Source organism: Hypomesus nipponensis, chromosome 10, assembly GCF_054491055.1.
Source record: "Hypomesus nipponensis isolate SF chromosome 10, ASM5449105v1, whole genome shotgun sequence".
Lineage (NCBI taxonomy): Eukaryota > Metazoa > Chordata > Actinopteri > Osmeriformes > Osmeridae > Hypomesus > Hypomesus nipponensis.
The window spans coordinates 1,814,874-1,838,140 of record NC_140370.1 but is presented as its reverse complement, the minus strand read 5'-3'; the positions used below and the strand labels follow the sequence as shown (position 1 = coordinate 1,838,140).

At 41.0% G+C, this 23,267-nt stretch overlaps 2 pseudogenes; both read left to right on the top strand.

Annotated features, from left to right (window-relative positions):
* The first annotated feature begins 1,412 nt into the window (after positions 1-1,412).
* On the top strand, positions 1,413-3,123 carry LOC146270802 (uncharacterized; annotated as a pseudogene).
* Positions 3,124-12,264: 9,141 nt separating this feature from the next.
* The window catches only part of LOC146270801 (uncharacterized), a 28,188-nt pseudogene continuing 17,185 nt past the window's right edge, over positions 12,265-23,267 (top strand).

Here is a 23,267-nt window from a genome sequence, read left to right as displayed (position 1 = left end):
TTTCAGTGAACGCTCAACAGCTATATAAGATGGAAGGAATAGAGGAGAGATTGGCAAAGCAAGTTAGAACATATCCACACCTTTATAATGCCTCTCAAAATTAGCTACAGCCATTTTTCTCCGATCGATCACCTAGGCTACAAAGCGTAAACAATATAACCATAGCTACGTGTTTGCCAAAGTATTTAAATGCAGCAGCTTCAGCGACACTTTTTTTTCTTCGTCGGCGACCATTTCAAAAGTGTCGGCGACACAAGTATAAACTAGGCTTTACCGTTACTTAAATCAAAAGTCTTTCAATAGGTGAAACTATCTGACTAGTGACTACTAACCTGAACTCCATTGCCACAGCCTAAACTTCAATCAGTTCATGAAAATAATTGATTTCAGCCTCGACCATACAACGGAAGTAACGTTAAATCGAATCCAATGCTAACTTCTCTCAGAGGTCCAGTTAAATTTCAACTCTGACACGTGTTCGTGTAGATGTAGGGCTTTTGTAGATTTAAGAAACTTCAACAAATCTAAATAAAGTGACACCTCATTTGAGAATCTTTTAAACATGGGAGGGGCTTTCAACCATTTGTGCATGACATATTTGGCCAGTATTATTAAATAGAAATTAAAAATTGTTGTCCTCCATTATTAAACCAAATCTGACATAACTATAATTTAGGGGTGGCATAATTAAATTATTATGTATTATAAAACAATTGTGTTTTTTCGATTTAAATAGCTGTTTCTGATTGGACGAGAGACGTTCCATGAGTTGAATTATCCCACAACAACCCATTCTGACTTTTCACTCCAATAATAAATCACTCCGCAATTAAACATTTACGTTGATACAAAGAAGTAACCATAACAACAGAGACGAGTCAAAGCCTCCATTTACAATTTTGAAAGACTTTAACAAGCTAACTTGTATTTACAACAGTGAGTGACTTCAATATTTATTTTAATGTATTTGAAAAAAAAAAAATTCAGAATGTACTGTGTCAGTGTCATGTAACCGCTCATCTCACATCCCATTTGCTATTCACCTCGCTAGTCAATGTACTTCAGACGGGCTGCGGCCGACACGACAGCAGTAGTAGCAAGCCAATTATTTTCTTCTTAAAAATCTTTATTTCATTTGGGGACAATGACATGGCTTGATAGCTGGCTAGTCTTGTCGTTAAACATACTGTCAAATTATAATTACAGTTTGGAGAAAATGTCAACTTTGATGCGGTCATCTCACATCCATTTGCTATTCCTCTCGCTCCACAGGATGCGGCCGCACTGTAGCCTAGTAGTAGTATGGCCGATTCTTTGTTCGTGAAAATCTTGATATCGATATTGGGACAGTGACATGGCTGGTTAGCTAGCAAATCTTCTTGTCCAACATACTGTAAAATTATATTTACTGTTTGTCAACCGAACACAATGTTATTGCCTTTGAATCTTGCTAGCATAACGTTAGCTTTCGGGCTAATAGCTCAGCTGATGTTGACACCGGATGTATTTTTTCGTTGCGGAGGAACAATGGCAAAAACATTTTTTTTATCAATAGCTGTATTTTAATGTTACTTGGTTGACTATAAAACTGTGGCAGACAGTGTGATGACCGCAGGAAAACCCTATCCTCCTCCGGCCTCATGGCTACGGCCGAACACCACCCGTGGTATATCCCTCAACAACCGCACTCGTACTATATTGCTTTAATATCCAATTTAAAAAAGGGTTAGGGTTATTCATTAAATGCCCACCAGAGAAGGGAACACTCTGGATCACTGCTACACCACAGTCAGTAGAGCCTACCACGCTGTCCCTCGAGTAGCAGTGGGTCAGTCTGACCGTGCCATGGTCCACTTGATTCCTGCATACAGGCAGAAACTAAAGCTCTGTAAACCTGCTGTGAAGACATCAAAACAGTGGACCAGTGAGGCTATGGAGGATCTGCGGGCATGCTTGGAATCTACTGACTGGGATATGTTCACGACTGCTACCAATAGTCTGGATGAACTCACAGAGACTGACGTCGTACATCAGCTCTGTGAGGACTGCTGTATTCCAACACGCACCAGGGTAAACTTCTACAACGACAAGCCCTGGTTCTCTGCAAGGCTCAGAAGGTTGAGGATGGTGAAGGAGCAAGTGTTTAGGACTGCGGATAGAGACAGATTGAAAGAGTCAAAGAACAGGTTTAGCAAGGCGGTGAGAGGCCAAATGGCTGTACTCAGAGACCAAAACACCAATTCTCTGCTAACAACTCTGCTTCTGTCTGGAGAGGGCTCAGGCAGATTACCAACTACAAGCCCAGAATCCCCCACACCGTTAACAACTCCCCACTGGCCTACGACCTGAACGAGTTCTACTGCAAATTTGAAAGACAACTGGACTGTCCTAAACTGCACCTCCCCACCCAAGATGCCTCCTCCCCCACCACAGAAACTCTCTACCCCCTGACTCTCCATTCAGGAGAGAGAAGTTAACCGACTTTTCAAGAGGCAGAACCCACGCAAAGTACCTGGGCTGGACTCTGTCTCTCCAGTCACCCTCAAGCACTGTGCTGACCAGCTGTTTCCGGTGTTCACCACCATCTTCAACACCTGTTCAAGACATCAATTTGCCAGCCTGTCTCAAGTCCTCCACTATCTTCCCTGTGCCCAAAAAGCCAAGGCCAACAGGACATAATGACTACAGACCCATCGCCCTGACCTTTGTGGTAATGAAGTATTTTGAGCGCCTGGTGCTGGCTCACCACAAACACTCACAGGCCCCATCCTGGACCCCCTGCAGTTTGCCTACAGAGTCAACAGGTCTGTGGACGACGCAGTTAACATGGCCCTCCACTTGACCCTACAGCACCTGGACTCCCCAGCATCCTACGCCAGGATCCTGTTTGTGGACTTCAACTCTGCTTTCAAACACCATCATCCCCGCCCTGCTTCAGGACAAGCTCTCCCAGCTGAACATGCCCGACTCCACCTGGAGGTGGATCACAGACTTCCTGTCAGGAAGCAGTGTGTTAAGCTGGGAACACACGTCTCTGACTCCCGGTCCATCAGCAACGGATCTCCTCAGGGCTGCGTCCTTTCCCCTGTGCTCTTCTCCTTGTGCTCTTCTCCAGCTGAATAAATTCAACCTGCCAAAGACAATGATGGTGCACATTTACACAGCCATCATTGAGTCCATCCTCACCTCCTCCATCACCGTCTGGTACTCTGCTGCCACTGCCACGGACAAGAGCAGACTGTAGCGTATCATCTGCACTGCTGAGAAGGTGATGGCTACAATCTGCCTACCCTCGAGGACATGCACAACTAGAGGATCCTGAGGCGAGCAAGGAAGATTGTGGCCGACTCCTTCCACCCTGTACACTCGATTCCAGCTACTCCCCTCCGGCAGAAGGCTGCGGTCCATCAGGACCAAAACTTCACGCCACAAGAACAGTTTATTTCCATCTGCTACTGGCCTCTCCAACAAGGCCAAGGACTCCCACTGACATACTCTACTGAATTATTATGTAATATAAGTCCGTCCGACACCTGTTGCACCTTATTTGCAGTATTGCGGTTTCATATTCATATTTTTATTTATATTTTATAATTTGCATTTTAAATTGTTTTAGATGTTAGTTCTTAGGATTAGTTAGACTCCTGTACTTTTCTACTCTTTGATTGAAGATCTGTATATAAATAGTAAATGGACTGCATTTGTATAGCGCGTTTTTATACCTTCGCGGAACCCAAAGGGCTTTACAATTCAGCCTCTCATTCACCCATTCTTACTCACACATACCGACCGCGGCAAGCTGCCATGCAAGGCGCCGCTCTGCCCATCTGGAACAACTTGGGGTTCAGAGTCTTGTGCAAGGATACTTCGGCACATGGCCTGGGAGGAGTTGGGGATCGAACCGCCAACCTTGCCAATACAAAAGCAAATAAAAATAATTTTCTTTCAACCTTTGCAATGTGGGGGGTCTGAGACAGCCCAACAGTTAAAAGAAAATGCTTAATTTTGTTTTTGTATGCGGTAAAGTTGTTGCAAACGATGGTGGGTCACAATGACTGATGGGTCAGAATGACCCGAAGAGAACACAAGGGTTAACAGACGACCCTCTCTACCCCCTGAGCCACAGCCGCCCCACCCGTATATGTTTATTGTTTGCACCTTCCGGCCACAGTAAATTCCATTTGTGTAAAACTACATGGCGAATTACACCAAATTCTGATTCAGATTCTATTTAGCAGAAAGCACACTTATTTGAGTTTACCTTAAATCTAAGGCGTAGAAATTCATTAGAGGGATAAATGTCATTAATTGTCTCAAAATGTACTTCTTTTGTCTTAGAGCAGAGGTCGGCAACCTGCGGCTTTAGCGCTGCCCTAATGGCTCCCTGGAGCTTTAAAAAAAATATGAAAATGGAAAAAGATGGTGTTAACATATTTTTGTTTTAACCTCTTAAGGAGTAGCATCACAGATATGTGATTGTTCGAAAGCAGGTCCCACAGAGTACCGTCTGTGTACCGTCTACCGTCACACGTGTGAACATTCCAACCTACTATTTTCCGATAGACAAAAACTATAGACCAACTAGAGAGCATACAATTACTGGGAAAATTGTGAGGGTGTGCTTGCGGGTGCCCCAGCTGCCCATAGTCTCCTGGTGTTTACATATTTAAAAAAGCATTTAAGTGTATGACTGCAGTTCTGACCATTGTGTTCCCTTGATAATAATTTTGTTAAAATTACATGTATCACTCAGATGGTATCGCTCAGTAGGTAACTTAGTAAATTGTATTCAGATATAAACAACTTGTTGGTTGCCCAACAAGAGGAAGACACAGCATCTGCTTCTTCAACTCCTTAATCCTTTCAGGGCACTGGTTGCACCTGGTTATGAGGTTGTGGGCTATGGGACGTATAATATTGCTTTTGTCTAATTATATATAGAACAGTGTTTCTCAAGTGGTAGGACATATTGATTCATAAAAGCATCTTAATTTATCAACGTAAATATATTGTTTTCTGTTATTTTAAAACAAGCTCAGAGACATATGAATGTAGAGTTGCTCGCTATATAGAGTAGGACACAGTAAGCTGAGCTCGCAATGTAGCCTACGTGACGCCGCTTTTTATGACATACTTCAAAGATGTAAAGATGGTACCATTTAACCCTGTAAGACCCCATGGTTGTAAAATTACAACGGCACTTTGAACGGTCTAATTTTTCTTTTTTTTTACATTTTGGGTGGCTCTTAAAAGAGTCGTTGTGTGTGCTGTGGCTAGCACAGGAGTCGTTGGAGAGCGTCTTGGATGTTTCCCAAAAACACATTGTTTCCAACGTGATCAAGGTGGACACCGTCGGGTCGGTACATCCACACGAAACCATGTCGTATTTGGGGGTGTTGAATGCTCTCCATCCCTGGGTCGGCCAGGAAGCTAGACACCGCTGCGTTGACTCGACGTCTTGCCCTGTCTATACCAGAAGTGCTGGTGCTCCTCTGATACCTCCAGACGCAGCGTTCCAGGCTATCCAAAAACACCAGCAGAGTGTTTGGGAACATCTCCATGATGGCCCCCAGGTCTCGCTTCATCCGCCTCGTCAGGTCTAGCCCGGTCACTTGGCTGAGGTCGTTTATCCCGACGTGCAGCACCATTATGTCCGGGCTGGGAAGCATGCCACGCTTCTCACGGAGCTTAGGCACAAGGTCTGCCCACCTCATGCCCCTCACCCCTACCCATTCAATATGGCACTCCAGTGCAAGTTCGGGGCACAGTCCGACTTCCTCCGCGTGTCGCACAAGCCAGTATACCAACGAGCTGCCAACGATCCAGACGTGGGGACGACTTTGGTTTTCCATGGTGTGATATGATCCAACATCCAACATCTGCCTTTAATATACTAGCTGGCTTCCCGCTTCTTCTTTTTCAAACAATGCAAGGCTAACATTTGCCTGTTTATTTGCCGCCTGTGTCTGTGTTGTTTTATTCACAATATTCTCATTGGTTGGCCATGAAGACAAATAGGTCTATATTATTTCTGAGACACTCGCGTCCTATTTTGTAATTTTACCGCCCTGAACGACATCATTTGAGTAATGAGGGCAAGCACAGGCTTATTGATTACTTAAAAACGTTGTTTCATTATGCAAGATAGAAGAGCCTAGTTAGAGAAGGTTTTATTATTACATTAGCCTATTTTATTCATAATTTTCAGAATAACCTCAAACCTTTCTTTTGTTTCTTTGACCTTACATTTTCTTTGAGGGCTTTGTGGTCTCCGTTTACATCATTATTTAAAGCGACATCATTATTTAAAGCGAAGAAGCCTAACGGACACTGTTAGCTCGCAATGTACAAAGAATGCTCCTGCAACAAAGTTGTTAGTTAGTAACAATTGGCCAGCTAGACCATATGCTAGACGCCCAGCAGAAGTTTGTAGTAACAAAGAATGCTCGTGAAACAAAGTTGTTACTTCCACTGCAAGAGGGAATGGTGATCAGCAACCTCATAGTTGAATCAAAACGAATACATTTGGCAAACCGATGTAAAAATTGACCTAATTGTAAGGAACAAGGCTAAATGCGATATAGACCTGATGTGTAGAGAGGCTACTACTACTGTACTAGACTGTCTTAGTAGCGATTGCGTTGGTTGAATTCGATTTAACGTTACTTCAATTGTACGGTCTAGGCTGAAATGAATTATTTTAATGAACAGACAACGTTTAGGCTGTGGAAATGGAGTTCAGGTTAGTAGTCACTTGTCAGATAGTTTCACCAATTGAAATATTTTTGATTTAAGGTTAGTGCCAAACATGTGCCGCCGTTTGACTTCCTACAGTACTGTAAACAGCTGTGGAGATGTTTTTGTTAGCTACAGTACTAGACTAGGCTACAACGTTGCAGTGAGCTACACTGGTTTGAAACCACAGGTAATGATAATTTCACCCAAAAATCGTTTACTTGTAATATAATGTCATAATAAATCCTACAACGAAAATATTTGTGAGGAATGTTTATTTTAACGATTGAAAACAGATGCATCATAGACCGCTTTAGTATGTGTTGCCCGGGCAAGATGGCAACTAATGTCATGATACTAATGCTTCAGTGAAATAGTAGCCTACTGTTTCCAAAAGTAGATGTACTTCCTTAATATTACTCCATATTGTACATTACACATCACAATTGTGTCATATCACAAAGTAAAATGATCAAATAGTTATCACCCAGGCCTCTTTGCTTGTGGCGTTTCTGCAGCTGCCTTGCAGTAAAGCAATTAGCCTAGCCATCTCCCAGAAGTTAACTAGCTGCTAAAGTAATATTCTGCTAGAGATAGTCACGCGAGTTGTCATGACGTAAGTGACGTTAGTGGCATCAGTGACTGTGGCTAGCAAGTTAGCCACCGTTAGCTTCACTTTTCGCCACACAACTTAATTTCTACTAAACCGTGCAACGGAACGTAAATGCCAATACAAGCAACTCAATGGCTACCAAGACGAAACGTTTGACACCTAGGTCGTCTATGTAGTCCAAATATTTACAAGGTTTTAGGGGGGCAAAAAGAAACTAGAAAAGGCTGTTCCTACGAAACAGCAGTGAGAATGCTGAAAACCTGAATGGGGATAGCTGACCATGCTAAAAAAGCTGAAAATTGTGATTTTTTTTTTAAAGTTATAAGCTGAAGCTTCAAAGCGCCCGAAAGGTATTTTAAATAGGGGCTGGAGCTGGACGAAGGCATAAAACTACAGAAAAGAGAAGAAAAATGCAAAAGTACTGGCTGTTGGAAGGTACTGCTGTGAAAGGTATTTTTGAAAGGACCTGGGGTTTCATTTATAAAGCTTGCGTATGCACAAAACAGGGCTGAAAATGTGCGTACGCCACTTTCAACGCAAAGGTTGTGATTTATAAAAACAAACTTAACGGGAGAATGTGCGGTCCTCCACGCAAACTCTGACCCTGCCGTAGGCCTACGCACATTTTGGAAACAGTTGGAATTGGCGACGCAGATGACCGTACCGCAGAAAGTAAGTTTGGGAACAACGATTACTCGTAATATTAATATATTTTGTTTTCCTCACACACGTTTTTTTCACAAAATTTTATCATTATCATGATGAAAGATTTAATCCAGCACTATTATTTTAGCTTGTACTGAGTGATAATTTTTCCTTAAGCACCTTACTATCAACTCAACTCTTAAATCAAAATTCAGCGCTGTCTCACCTTCATATTGTCCACTACCGGAGTGCAGGAGGGGGAAATGCCCGACTGCATGGAATGCAGATAACATCACATATCCTACCTTTAAATAACTGCAGAATACAGTGTATAACTAAATACATTTCTTTAATACTGTGCATATATCATCATATGTCAAAAACTGGAAATAAAGTCGTGAAGCTCCCGCGGACACTCCACATCCTCGTCATCAGTCCAGACTTTAATAGATTCATGTTCATAACAAAATGCTTTTGTTTTCAAATTGTATCTCGACTGGTGGTATCTGGCACAGTTGACGCCACTCGCACAGTTTTTTTTAATTGATGATCTAGTACCGGCCACCAAATTTTCGAGTTTTCGGGCTCCACCAATGGGCTAACAGTGTCTGAGAAGTTGTCATGCGCTATGATTCACCGTAAAGAACAATCGCATGCCAGGGTCATGATGAGATACTAGATTAGCATTCATGAGGTGCTTTGCATTGACTATTTATGGTTAAAAATGGGCGTGTTCAGGGCGGGGTACAATGCTGATTCACGTACGCACACTTGTGGGTAATCTGTGATTTATGAAGGGAACAGTGCGTCCAGGTGTGCGTACGCACGGTTTTATAAATCTGAATTTTTGTGTGCGTACGCCATTTTTTGGGGCGTACGTACACTTTAAGTAAGAATTCTATGCACAGTTTTATAAATGAGACCCCTGGAGAGAGGCAAAGGCAGAAAACAGAAGAAAAGAAGAAGAACAATGCAAAACAAAAAGGGGATATTTCAGAAAGATGAGCTGCAGGAAAATGTGAACATTTAGCAGAAAACCAGTTGCTGAAGTCTGGGTGAACAAATTTGAAGGTAAAAGGACAACAGTGGAATGACTTGAACTTGCTGGAAAAACGTAGCAACTGTTGATCATTGGCAACATTTCTAACCTACAATAATCTAGGTTTCAGGTTCAAGATGGAGAAACTAATCATGCGTGCCTGCACACCCAGTCCTGTTCAGACACTTGATTTAAGATGACATCAAAATAATAATTTATAGTACAGGGTTGCCGATGCTGTCGTTGTCTCTGGTGAGTTTTTTATACTTAAATAACAAGATCATGCTACATCTAACCAGCGGATCATTTCTTGCAAGTGTGTCAAATTGGTATGTATTAACACCGTAGGCTTGAATAATAACAGAAGGCGTGAAGCTAGAGAGGATGCAATGGAAGATTTCCTACATAAGCTTGATCTACTACTTTAAATTGAAAACGGACAAGATATTTAGAGTAAAGACAAGTGACTTTACATCTGTGTTCAATATCGTCAATTAAAAGTAAAAGCTTTCCAATTACGAAGTGTTTATTTGTAGGATTTACGCCAGCTGCAGCAAACATTTACCCCAGACCTGGTTTGGCTGTTTGTGACGGTCAGCTATGACAGTTGCGCCTCGATTTTTGCATATTTCTCTAAAACTTGCTAAAGTAAAAACGATCTAGCTAGATTATGTACACTTTAAGCTCAATGTAGCTACATACCTTGTTTGGCCAATTTGGTTGATTGTGGGAAAAAAAGTCGAACCGATTTTAGTTATGGAGAGAGCCATCGTGCAAGCTCAATTATGAGAAATGTAGCTAGAATCCACACCTCAAACAAGTTAACCTAGACGCAAAACTGTACGTCCAATCCAAAAAATAAGGATATTTTCCGAGGCCCAAGACTCTGCTGAAACCATTGATATCCTTTATGTGTCTGTGTGGTCAGAAATACAACTCTTTTGGCAGTTTCCAAAACGTCACCCAGTTCTGCTTTCATGGTGCGTGTCTGTTTGGTTGCCACGGTGATGGCACAGCTGTGATCGCTAACGAGCTGGGCAGAGAGAATAACACATTTAGCTGGAATCCACACCTCAAACAAGTTAACCTAGACGCAAAACTATACGTCCAATCCAAAAAGTGAGGATATTTTCCGAGGACCCAAGACTCTGCCGAAACCAGAGATGTCCTTTATATGTATGTGCGGTCAGAAATACGACTCTACCGGCAGTTTTAAAATCGTCTTCCTTTCGGCCTTCTCTGACGAATATTACCCACCTCTCCATTGAAGTTAGTGAGAGAATTTGAAAGGCTGCTCTCACATCAAGGCTCAAAGCTGAAAATCTGTAAATGTGAGCTCTTTAGTAGTTACATTGGCTGAAAGAGGAAAAGTTTTCCTACATTTTAAGGTATAACTTGTTTCTGTAAGTTAAACAATATGAATGTCAGAGGAATTTGTTTGACAATTTAGTTGAATATCAGAAAAAGAGCAGCCAGAGTGTGCCACTCTGCTGGCTGCTTAATCATAACAATCAAGAAGGAGCTACATTTTTCATGTATTTAAAACTGTCACAAGTCAAAATTGGCTGAATATTTGAAAAAGCTGAAACATTTGGGAATAGCTGAATGTCCTGTTTTAAAGGTTGAATGGTGTCTCTAGCTGAAACGTATGCTGAAGTAGTTAAGTTTGAAAGAGGAGGAAGCAGCAAAAAGTATAAAAGTGAGAAAAACCAAAAGTCATAGCCACCTGAAGGAGCTGAACGTTTTGATACAAAGATTTTAGGAATTGGTGAAAGAATGCAGGACTAGTTAGCCAAAAAACGGCGGAACAACTGAGAAACAGAAAAACATTAGTGAGAATGCTGTTCTCACTATTGTAATAATATATATGTGAGGCTCAACTGCACATGTCAGTTGCAAAAGACGAACTTCTCCCGGGTCTATTACACTTGGAGTGTCGATCAGGTCATCATATCTCTGGACACTGGATTGCAGGGGTTGACATTAACTTTTTGAGGCACTTATGATTCACTTGTCTATGCACAAAAGTCACTTCACCCCAATACCTTTAAATAGCCTGACCAAGTCATTGGGCAAAACTAGCCTGGCTAACGGAGGTCGCTTTCTCAGGCAATTGACGAATGAAACAGGCTCAGTTAAAGAAATCCGAGATGCTGGCTATCTTCAGCAGGAGCGTATCTACAACAAGCAGTCCTATTTGTTTATCATTTGCCTGGAATACGTTTTCATCGTTATTCTGGGGACTCATGTAATTCTATTACATATTAACGATTCTAACATGCGTGTGCACAATAATATCAATGGTATTGCTATATTTAGCCGTTATAGGGGTTTTTACTTTACTCGATTAAGCTGCTTTATTTGGTCTTCGACGTCTGGGCTGGTCTGTGTTGGAGTGCCTTAGCGTGCCCTACTGTGGTTGTTACTCCCTTCCACAGGCTGCGCCTTCGAATTATGTCTTCAAGTCGGTGGTCCTCCGCACAATATGCACTGGTCTGGTGTTTTGGAGCATTGCTCGTCAACGCTGGTGTCTACTGCGAGTCCGCCAATGTTGCATGGTATGTATTCGTTGGGGGGCGGCATGCGTGAATGCACGTTCCGGATTGTAGATTAAGTCACGTTTGCTGTCGGTGCTGCGCTGCATCATCTGAGGTGGGCCTGCCCGCGTCGGTCAACCGGCGGGCGGGCCATGAATGTGTGCATTCTTCAACCCTTTGCGTTGGTCGTCTCTCTAACCCGCGCTGACGTCCCGAACGTGTTTAAACAACGTGATCTACCTCAATGCGTGCGGTTTTTCTGTGGTACTCTTGTTACATGGCAGAATAAATCAGCTTCTCTCCCCTCTTTTACATGGTGCACTAATTCTGCTGCATGCATTCATCGACCGCAATGAGCGCGCCCCTATTTGTCACCGATGCCGGGGAAGCATGACTACATAATGGTCACGGGAGGCTTGGAATCCTGTGCTGGCGCTGTGGACCCTAAACAACATTGGCGTCTTGGTTTCACCACTCAAGCATTGGGTCGTTGGTCATCTGCAGCGGTGCAATGTTACATTAGACGGAATGCAGTGATGTTCTGGAAGGCAGAGGAGGATGGCGCCTACCCTCCCTACCGCCTAACAACCTAGCATTAATTTTTTAATGTTTCGGGTTTGCATGCTAATATTCTCTTATGAATGTTCGTCCGGTCGTCGTGGAGCATCAGGTGACTCAGTCTCCGTCACAGTAGGATGTCGAGGCTGTGCCTCAGTTGGGATGTTGAGGAAACGCCTCAGTTGGGAATCAGAGTAACGCCTCAGTTGGGAATCAGAGTAACTCCTCAGTTGAATGTCAAGGCCGTGCCTCAGTTGAATGTCGAGGCCGTGCCTCAGTTGGGAATAGAGGGCCTCAGTTGGGAGAGGCAATGCCTCAGTTGGTAGAGGATATGCCTCAGTTGGGAATCGGAGTAACGCCTCAGTTGGGAATTTACATACAGGATTGCACCTCCATGCGGTGCGGTGACACGGGGAAACACAGTGCTATGCGGCTCACGGTCACTCATTTACGATAGATAAGGCTGAGGGGCACTGTCTGCTCTGAGTCACACTCATGTAGGGTAACCATGGCTAGAGAAAGCTTAGGGGCAATGTCTGCCCTGAGCTACACTCATAGAGACGCATGACTAAAGAAAGCTTAGGGGCACTGTCTGCTCTGAGCTACACTCGTGAAGGTACTAATGGCTAGATAGAGCTTAGGGGCACTGTCTGCTCTGAGCTACACTTTATTAGGTCAAACATGTTTAACACAAGCTCGTTCACAAGATAAAGTTTAGGAGCACTATCTGCTCTGAGGTACACTTGTGCAGTATAAACATGGCTAGATAAAGTTTAGGAGCACTGTCTGCTCTGAGTTACACTGGTGCAGGATAAACATGGCTAGATAAAGCTTACGGGCACTGTCTGCTCTGAGCCACATTTATTTAATTAGCATAGCACTCTCACTCACTCGCGTCACACACACAGCTACGGCTCGGGACGCATCTGCAGAGCACACCTGTGAGGGTAAGGCCGAATCCCAATACTCCCCCTTACCCCTTCCCCTTAGTTTATCCCTAGCCCTTGGCCCTCGAAACTGAGGGGTAAGGGCTACATATCCCTAAGAAATGGGACGCCACTTGGTTACAGGTACGTTTTCTAGCATGTATCAATATCTCCAAAGCAAGTCGTGTTATGCACTGATATTAAACAAAATTCGCTGCTAATGGAGTTTACTTAAAACTGTGGACATGCTAGTCAGAGAAATGCGGGACTGTTGTGCAATTAAGCACTGTAACATTTGCGTACCAAACTAGCAATTTTTTGAAACGTTTCAATTTGGAAAATTGTTGCAAATATATATGTTCAGGACTATAACACAAAACAAGACTGTCATAATTTTTTCATTAATTAATTAAGCCGAAAATATTACATTTATCGGACTCTCTGGATGATCTGGCCGCCATTGTTGCCGGTCGCGCAGTATTCACATAGCCTTAGGTTTCAAGTAAGCTCCCGATCTTACTTGGTTTTAAGGGGTGTATACCCCTTAGCCCTACCCCTAGCTCAAAGTATTGGGACAACACTAGCTCTCACGGGAACATGCAAAACTAAGGGGAAGGGGTAAGGGTAAGGGCAGTCGCGGAGCCAGAGGGATGGCCGGGGTGGCACTGGACCCCCCTGATATCGGACTGGCCACCCCAGGTGCCACCCCAAAATGTCATTCGCTATCCCTGGAAATTGGATGCTGATTGCCATTTAATTTACTTTGTTAAAAGAAGCATTTCTTTTGACATCTGGCAGCGCGAGGATATTTCCACAGTTCACCAGTCAGTCACAAATCACTACGTTAGCGTCTGATACAGCGCCAGCGACGGAAAACAAGAGCATCATATTACAGTTATCGTTTTAAGGTTTAGCAATGGTGTTGTGGCTCCCTGAATGAAATGTTGACCAAGTGACCTACTGTCTGCCATTCACATTGTGAAATATGCTTGAGTGCCCAGGATACCCCACGCAATAAATGACAGTGTGCCCTCTATAAATGTAAAAACATGTCTTTATGAGTACCTTTATAGTATAGAAAATGTGATGCAGTACCCATATATGGTGCCCTTATAATGGCCTAAATTGGACTGTTCCCATGCCCTTACTTCCAATGGAAAAGGGTGCTGTTATGAAGTGCCCTTTATGCTGCCCCTACATGACAGTGTCCCACATGTTGCCCTCTCCAAAGAAGACAATTAGATGCTGTGCCCAACAGTCTCCCCTAATGTTCCCAGTAGGGCATGCTTTCCCAAAGTGAGTCTATCACTGTCCAAGCCCCCTCTGGATCTGTGGAGGCAGACTATGTTAATTGAAAATACTTGTGATATAATAATGCTAGTCATGCTGAGCAATTTAAAATGACTGTTCTGCCAAACAAAGTGTGCAGTTTGGGTCACCTTCGGATCTAAAAAGTCAGTGCTGGATCTGTGCAATACTAGTCATTTCAGTGAATCCCTGTTTTAGTCATGGTTATCTTTCCCTTTTATCTTAAAGCTCAGCATTTAGCCTATCAGTTAATAGCGTGTGGCAAAGTTATTTTGAAGTAATTTATTGATTTTGTTCAAGATGTGAAAACAAAAACATTATTAGCCCACATCAAGTGCATGGCTTTCTTCAGTGTTTTGAATTTTATCCTACAATTTTCAATTGCTCCCACGTTTTTTTGGGGGCTATTATTCTCAATCTCCTGTTGAGAATATCGGCCATAGGCTAGCCTGTCAGAATGGTTGCAGACAGCTCATCAAATTACGCTAATTATCAGTAGGCCTAAATGCATATATATATATATATATATATATGTTAAGTTGATTTGGTAGGTCTACAATATACGCATTTTAACGGTCGTAATGGTTTGACAAGTTGTCTCTCTTGCCATGTTAATTGCGGCAACATTGCCCTTTTTGGGGACAACTCCAAAAAAACTCAAAAAATCAATTTACGCTGCTGAAACAACACCTTTACGCTTTGCTTTTTGCGACATAACTCCTCTTTTCGACGATCGCCAGATCTGGGCTGCAGAGTCTAAGCTTATGAGGTCTAGCTTGAATTAGCGTTGCCTGTTAGTGGAACGGAACGTTAGTGGAACGGCTTCAGGCTTAAGTCTAAGTTGACGTTTACCCAAGTGAGACTTATTTGTGTTAGCGCGACTTGCGTTAGCGACGTTGATGGAACACCCCCCAGGTTAAGCAGGGATGCAAACTCGTCACTTTTCGGCGAAATTTGCCGTTTTTGATCCAAAATAGGTCATTTGTGTGATTTGTGTAGATCTGCAATAAAAATATTTCTGTGTGTGTGTGTGGGGGGGGCCCTCCAAGTATCCTAGTCTGCGATAGCAAGCTGTCATTAATATTTTTTTTCAAGATAGTTGTTTGTCAACAATGTCAACATGACACGCACGCTTTTTATTTCGAGTCTTCGGGTCTGTAACTCCCAGAGCCCCAGACATGACATCCAAAATTCGTGGCCACAAAATGCTAATTCTTGGCCACAAAATGCTATTTTGGGGATAACGACCTAGCCTACCTTTATTGCAGGAAGTTCAGTTATGTGTGGGGCACATAGGCTACCCAGAGCAAGTTAAAGGTGCAGTCATGGACAGAGATTATTTGATTGTATTGTATTTTAGGCTTGTGAATGACCGTGGTAAATTTGCACCTACAACCGGCCGCTCGATGCTTTCGGCTGCTTAAACAACGCGTATGTTTAGGGACCATTAACAAATTACACGTTTCAAAAGTAAAACGTTTCTCAACAACATGAACTAAAAGCGTCAAAATAATGTTAAACTGTTGAAGATGTATGCATTCATGCTGCAAAGCCTTTATTTAGTAAAGTTAAGTTATTAGTGTGTTTGCTGCAAGCAAAAACACTATTGTTATTCTGCATACCTATTATTAATTTTCCTCCCACTTTTTTCTGTCGCCTACTCCTTTCACACCGTTTAAGCTAGAAACACCGTTCAAAATTCACTTGATAAAGTCTGAACTGCTTTAGTGTGTTCAGTGTGCTATTACTTTTCTCACAGATAACTTTTTTTTAAAGTTTTTAAGTTATTAAAGTTTAAAGTGCTTAAAAAATGAATTGGTTTCAATGGTTCAGAATTTTCTAATCAAATTCAATTGTGACGTCATGCACTGACAGAACTGTTTCTCACAGAGTACATTTTTTACACAGTTTAACACTTTCTTGCTTGAATATGCAGACTTTTTCAAATAATATACCTGAAATGTTTATACAATTTTGACGACAAGATGTAGGGCTTTCTAATGATGTAAATATTTATATGATTATGTTATGCAAATCATCCTTTATTAAGACGATTTCACAGAGTCATTCTGACAAAAATATTCTCCGTCGTCAATACTTTTTTAGAAAACGTCATTTTTAACCACTATCAATACAAGATAGAGGACATGTTAGAGTATGTATGAAATGTGCGTAATTTTGTCATGAATTCAGAACAGAAGACAGATTTAAGATAGACTGTTTTGTTTAAAAGTTATGACCACTGATGTGATGAGTGGGATAACGCAATTCCAAGCTAGCGCGATGGCTCTCCACAACTAAAAACGGTTCTGCTTTTTCCACAATCGACCAATTTGCCCAAACAAGACGTGTACATTGAGGTTAGATTGTACATAACCTAACTAGATTATTTTTTTTAAGCAATCTTCACAGAAATCTGAAAAAATCGAGGCTCAACACTGTTATAGCTGACCGTCACAAACAGCCAAACCGGGGTTCAAGAAAGGTTTACTGCAGCTGGCCATTCTACGAACAAATACTTCGTAACTGAAAAGTTTTTACTTTTAATTGACGATATTGAACACAGATGTTAAGAAACTCTAAATATATTCTCTGTTTTCAATTTAAAGCAGTAAATCTAATACAGCAGGAATTCTCCCACGACATCCGCTTGCTCCAGTTAAAGAAAAACAGTTTTTCTCAGTCCACCATACATTTGACAAGCTCATTTTCGAGCACTTTCAATACAAGATACAGGCCATGTTAGAGTTGATAAATATATACATGCTTGTGAAGGCAATGTATAACAGCAGACAGATATGAAATATGATCTTTTGTTTTAAAGTTATGGCCATTCTAGTGACGAGAGCTTACAAGCCTAGCTACGACTGTCATCAACTTCGGTGAAGTTGGCATGAAATTCACAGATTCAAACTTTCGGTATCAATTACTCTATAGCGAAATTTTATTAAATCACAAATAATGCATATTTCGTACTGTAGTAAGGTAAACAATGAGCTACAAGTCATTTTCATCAAAACGAGCCGTCCTGCAACCTGAAAAAATAACATTGGTCTCTACGAGCAGCCGGCAGTAAGACGAGCGCTTAGGGACCGCCTACAAACTACAACAGCGAAAAGAGATACAACAAAAATATTTATTAATTTATTGTTTTAACAAGGTAGTATTTACAAACGTACCTCAATTATAACTTGTCTCCTGCTTGTTGTACTACAGCACTTACTTTTGAAAAATAAGCATAATCTTATTTTTGGGGAATATTTTTTTTACTAAAAACGTTTAATAGTTTTATAATTAAATACAATTGTGTTTTTAAACTTTCCTCACACATAAATAGGCTTATGTTGGTTGTACTACAGCACTTACATTTCCAAAAAAGGCACAATCCAAATTTTTTAGATTTTTTTTTGCCAAAAACGTTTAATAGTTTTATCATTAAATACAGCTGTGTCTTTAAACTTCCCTCATACATAACTACTCTTTTGCTGGTTGTACTACAGCACTTACTTTTCAAAAATAAGCAGAATCCCAATTTTGGGGAATACTTTTTGCTAAAAATCTTTAATGGTTTTATCATTACATACATTAGTGTCTTTAACCTTTCCAAACACAGAAATCGTATTATGGTGGTTGTACTACAGCACTTACTTTTAAAAATAAGCATAATCCTAAATTTGGGGAATATTTTCTGCCGAAAACGTTTAATAGTTTTATCATTCAATACAGCTGTGTCTGTAAACTTTCCTCACACATTAATAGGCTTATGTTGGTTGTACTACAGCACTTACATTTCAAAAATAGGCACAATCCTATTTTTTTTAAATATTCTTTTCCAAAAACGTTTAATAGTTTTATTTTTTAATACAGCTAAGTATTTAAACTTTCCTCATACATAACTACTGTTTTGCTGGTTGTACTACAGCACTTACGTTTCAAAAATAAGCATAATCCTCATTTTGGGGAATATATTTTTCCAAAAACGTTTAATAGTTTTATCATTAAATACATTTGTGTCTTTAAACTTTCCTCACACTTAACTAGTCTTCTGCTGGTTGTACTACAGCACTTACCTTTCAAAAATAGGCATAATCTAATTTTTGGGGAATATTTTTTCCCAAAAACGTTTAATAGTTAAATACAGTTGTGTCTTTAAACTTTCCTCACACTTAAATCGTATTATGGTGGTTGTACTACAGCACTTTTCAAAAATAAGCATAATCCTAAATTTGGGGAATATATTTTGCCAAAAACATTTAATAGTTTTATCATTAATCACAGCTGTCTTTAAACTTTCCTCACACATAACTACTCTTTTGATGGTTGTCAAAAAAAGGCATATGCATAATTTTAGGGAAAATGTATTGCTAAAAACATGTCATACTTTAATAATTACAAAGAGTCATGTCTACAAAAATATTCCACACACAATTAGTCTCGATCAGCAAGGTCTTCTTCAAGCAGATGAAAACATTGCCTTGTAATGATAAACAAACTATTACATTGGTGTCAAATAGCAATAGTCCCTGAAGTTCAGTATTATTTGTGTATGCAGTGTATTTTTGCCTGGATGTGCACACACTGAAAGTTCAAGTTCAAGTCTTTTATTGTCAGAGGCACAGAACAACACAGGGTCAGACTGGGCACTGACATTCGTAGGACAAGACAACGCAAAGCAACCTGGCATACCATAACATACACAAGTAAACAGAACATAGATCATCTATAATAAGATGAAATATAGTAAACCTCTTAATATACAACAATATACAATATTCAATACATTATAGTAAACCTCTAAATACACATAATACAAATAATAACCTAAACTAACCTTAAAAACCTATACTAACCTAGTCAGAATCAGAAAGGGATTTATTCGCCATGAAAGTTTGCACAGACAAGGAATTTGCTTTGGCATGATGGTGCATACAATAAACATATAGGAATATTCAATTTAAATGTGGTCTAACTACACTAAAGGTACATAAACTAGCAATACTAAGTGGAATAGAATTCAAATAAAATATACAATCAACTAAAATATAAGTTGCTGTAATTTACAATATAAAATACAAATACTACAGGAGATACAAATAGTACAGATACAGTATTGTTATGTAGTGCAAAATGCTAATTGTTTTAAGACATAAAGTCATTAAAGTCAGTGTGAACTCTTGGCCTTGTTGAGGAGGCCAACAGCGGAAGGGAAGAAACTGTTTTTGTGGTGTGAGGTTTTAGTCCTGATGCGCCGCAGCCTTCTGCCGGAGGAGAGTGACTGAAACAGGTAGTGTCCAGGGTGGGAGGAGTCGGCCACAATCTTCTTCGGTCGGCTCAGGGTCCTCGAGGTGTGCAGGTCCTCGAGGGAAGGCAGATTGCAGCCAATCACCATCTCTGCAGTGCGGATGATACGCTGCAGCCTGCTCTTGTCCTTGGCAGTGGTAGCAGCGTACCAGATGGTGATGGAGGAGGTGAGGATGGACTCAATGATGGCTGTGTAGAAGTGCACCATCATTGTCTTTGGCAGGTTGAATTTCTTCAGCTGCTGCAAGAAGTATATCCTCTATTGTGCTTTCTTGGTGAGGAAGCTGATGTTCAGTTCCACTTGAGGTCCTGGGAGAGGATAGTGCCCAGGAAGCGGAAGGACTCCACAGTGTTGACTGAGGAGTCACACAGGGTGATGGGGGTGAGTGGGGCTCCACTGTCTTGAGAACATTGAGCTCTCGGTTGTTCTGGCTGCACCAGGACACCAGGTTGTCCGCTTCCCACCTATAGTCAGACTCGTCTTCACCAGAGATGAGCCCATAAGGGTGGTGTCGTCCGCAAACTTGAGGAGTTTGACGGAAGGATGACAGCTGTTGGTGTACAGGGAGAAGTGCAGAGGAGAAAGGACGCAGCCCTGAGGAGATCGGGTGCTGATGGACCGGGAGTCACAGACTTGTGTTCCCAGCTTAACGCACTGCTTCCCTTTCAGACAGGAAGTCTGTGATCCAACTGCAGGTGGAATCAGGCACGTTCAGCTGGGAGAGCTTGTCCTGAAGCAGGGCGGGTATGATGGTATTGAAGGCAAAGCTGAAGTCCACAAACCAGATTCTGGCGTAGGATGCTGGGGAGTCCAGGTGCTGTAGGGTGAAGTGGAGGGCCATGTTAACTGCATCGTCCACAGACCTGTTGGCTCTGTAGGCAAACTGCAGGGGATCCAGTAGAGGGTCTGTGATGGATTTAAGGTGTGCCAGCACAAGGTGCTCGAAAGACTTCATTACCACAGAGGTCTTGGCGACGGGTCTGTTGTCATTAAGTCTGTTGGCCTTGGCTTTTTGGGCACAGGGATGATGGTGGGGAACTTGAGACAGGCTGGCACATGGCATGTCTCCAGGGAGGTGTTAAAGATGTCGGTAAACACCGGAGACAGCTGGTCAACAAACCACCTATGTGTGAAGTCGATTTGGAGACATTCTACATAATTATTCAATTATTCAGTATTTTTTACAATAAATGTCCCCCCAAATGATACACATACTTTTTGTTTTAAGTTAAGTGAAGTTAAGACAACCAGCATACATGACGCTTTGTAATGATGACATATATAAAACGTTTTGGAAAAATATTCCCCCAAATTAATATTATGCATATTTTTGAAAAGTAAGTACTGTAGTACAGCCATCAGGAGACTGTTTATGTGTGAGGCAAGTTTAAAGTCACAACTGCTTTTAATTATAAAACTATTAAACGTTTTTGGCAAACAATATTCTCAAAAAATAGGATTATGCCTATTTTTTTTATGTCAGTGCTGTAGTAAACCAGCAGAAGAGTAGTTATGTATGAGGAAAGTTTAAAGACACAGCTGTATTTAATTATAAAACTATTAAACGTTTTTGGCAAAAAATATTCCCCAAAATTGGATTGTGCCTATTTTTAAAATGTAAGTGCTGTAGTACAACCAAAAGAAGAGTAGTTATGTGTGAGGAAAGTTTAAAGACACAGCTGTATTTAATGATAAAACTATTAAACGTTTTTGGCAAAAAAAAATCTAAAAAATTTGGATTGTGCCTTTTTTGGAAATGTAAGTGCTGTATTACAACCAGCAGAAGAATAGTTATGTGTGAGTAAAGTTTAAAGACACTGCTGTATTTAATTATTAAACTATTAAACGTTTTTGGTAAAAAATATTCCCCAAAATGAGGATTATGCCTATTTTTGAAAAGTAAGTGCTGTAGTACAATATGCAGGAGACAAGTTATAATTGAGGTACGTTTGGAAATACTACCTTGTTTAAACATTAAATTAATAAATATTTTTGTTGTATCTCTTTTCGCAGTTGGAGTAGACAGTCCCTAAACTCTCGTCTTACTGCCGGTGTTGTATCACCCGATGCATGACTCTCTGGATTGGCACCCCCTCGCGGGAGCGCGCGTGATTCAAAGAGTTTCGTCTTGATATCGCATCCAAAAGAAGGGGAGACAGAAGTCTCACATTATACCGTCTTTGTTGTTGAATTCAAGAGAAGGATGTCTGTTATCTGTGTAAATATCAGATGCTATTTTCAACACAAAATCCTTAAAATTCGTCATTCACACGGTATAGTAACGAACGCAAACCAACATTCTTGCTCCACGACATCGCATTCTGAGGAAATATACCCCAGTACGATCATGATTATTGATTATAGAAGGTTCAAAGTATTTCACATGGCATGTAAAATGTATTTTGTGTAGCAGGTTCAAAGTATTTCACATGGCATGGCTCTTCATACTAATGTATAGGTTCAAAGGCATCCGATTTTAATGCAGTTAGCCTGTGCGTAGGGTGGGTTACTCAGACAGGTCGAAAACAACAGCCTTCTGATCCAGAATAGGCTCAGCTGTCCTGAAAAGGGACCAAAGTTTCACATGGCTAGCCTACAAAAGACATGTACTAAAAACAATGTATCAACCATGTATCAACATCAAAAGAACCATCAAATCTTTTTTTTAAGATAGGAAATATTATTCTTATTGTTTAAGTCAATTAAATAAATGAAAAAATAAAACATAATAATCCCTCACCTACCATGGACTATTCTGTTTTCAGACCTGTCCACCCTATACATACACATGTATTGGTATTCAATTTATGCTATTAAATGTACATAATGCTGGCGTAGAAGGATAGAAACTTATGCGGAGGGAGAGGATTTCATGGCAGGTTTTCCATTAGATGTAAGTGCAATGCACCCCCTGCTAAATGACTAAATGTAAATTACTAAATGCTAACCCTGACTAGGAAAGTGTCACATGCCTGAAACTTACTGTTTAGCATTTCGTGACAAGAAGGAATACAACAAGCCTGTCGTGAGATGCACCCCCCTCTATTGTCTGTTCTGTATATCCCAGCATCAAAAAATTCTAACGGTACACTGAGGGCACTAGTATGACTAACCAGTTTCAGGCATGCAACACTTTCCTAGTCAGTGTTAGCAGGGGGTGCATTGCACTTACATCTAATGGAAAACCTGCCATGAAATGCTCTCCCCCCGCATACGTTTCTATCCTTCTACGCCAGCATTATGTACATTTAAAGGTATAAATTGAATACCAAACATGTGTATGTATAGGGTGGACAGGTCTGAAAACAGAATAGTCCATAGGTGAGGGATTATTATGTTTGATTTTTTCATTTATTTCATTGACTTAAACAATAAGAATAATATTTCCTATCTTAAAAAAGGATTTGATGGTTCTTTTGATGTTGATACATGGTTGATACATTGTTTTTAGTACTTGTCTTTTGTAGGCTAGCCATGTGAACCTTTGGTCCCTTTTCAGGACAGCTGATAGCCTATTCTGGATCAGAAGGCTGTTGTTTTCGACCTGTTTGAGTAACCCACCCTACGCACAGGCTAACTGCCTTAAAATTGCATGCCTTTGAAC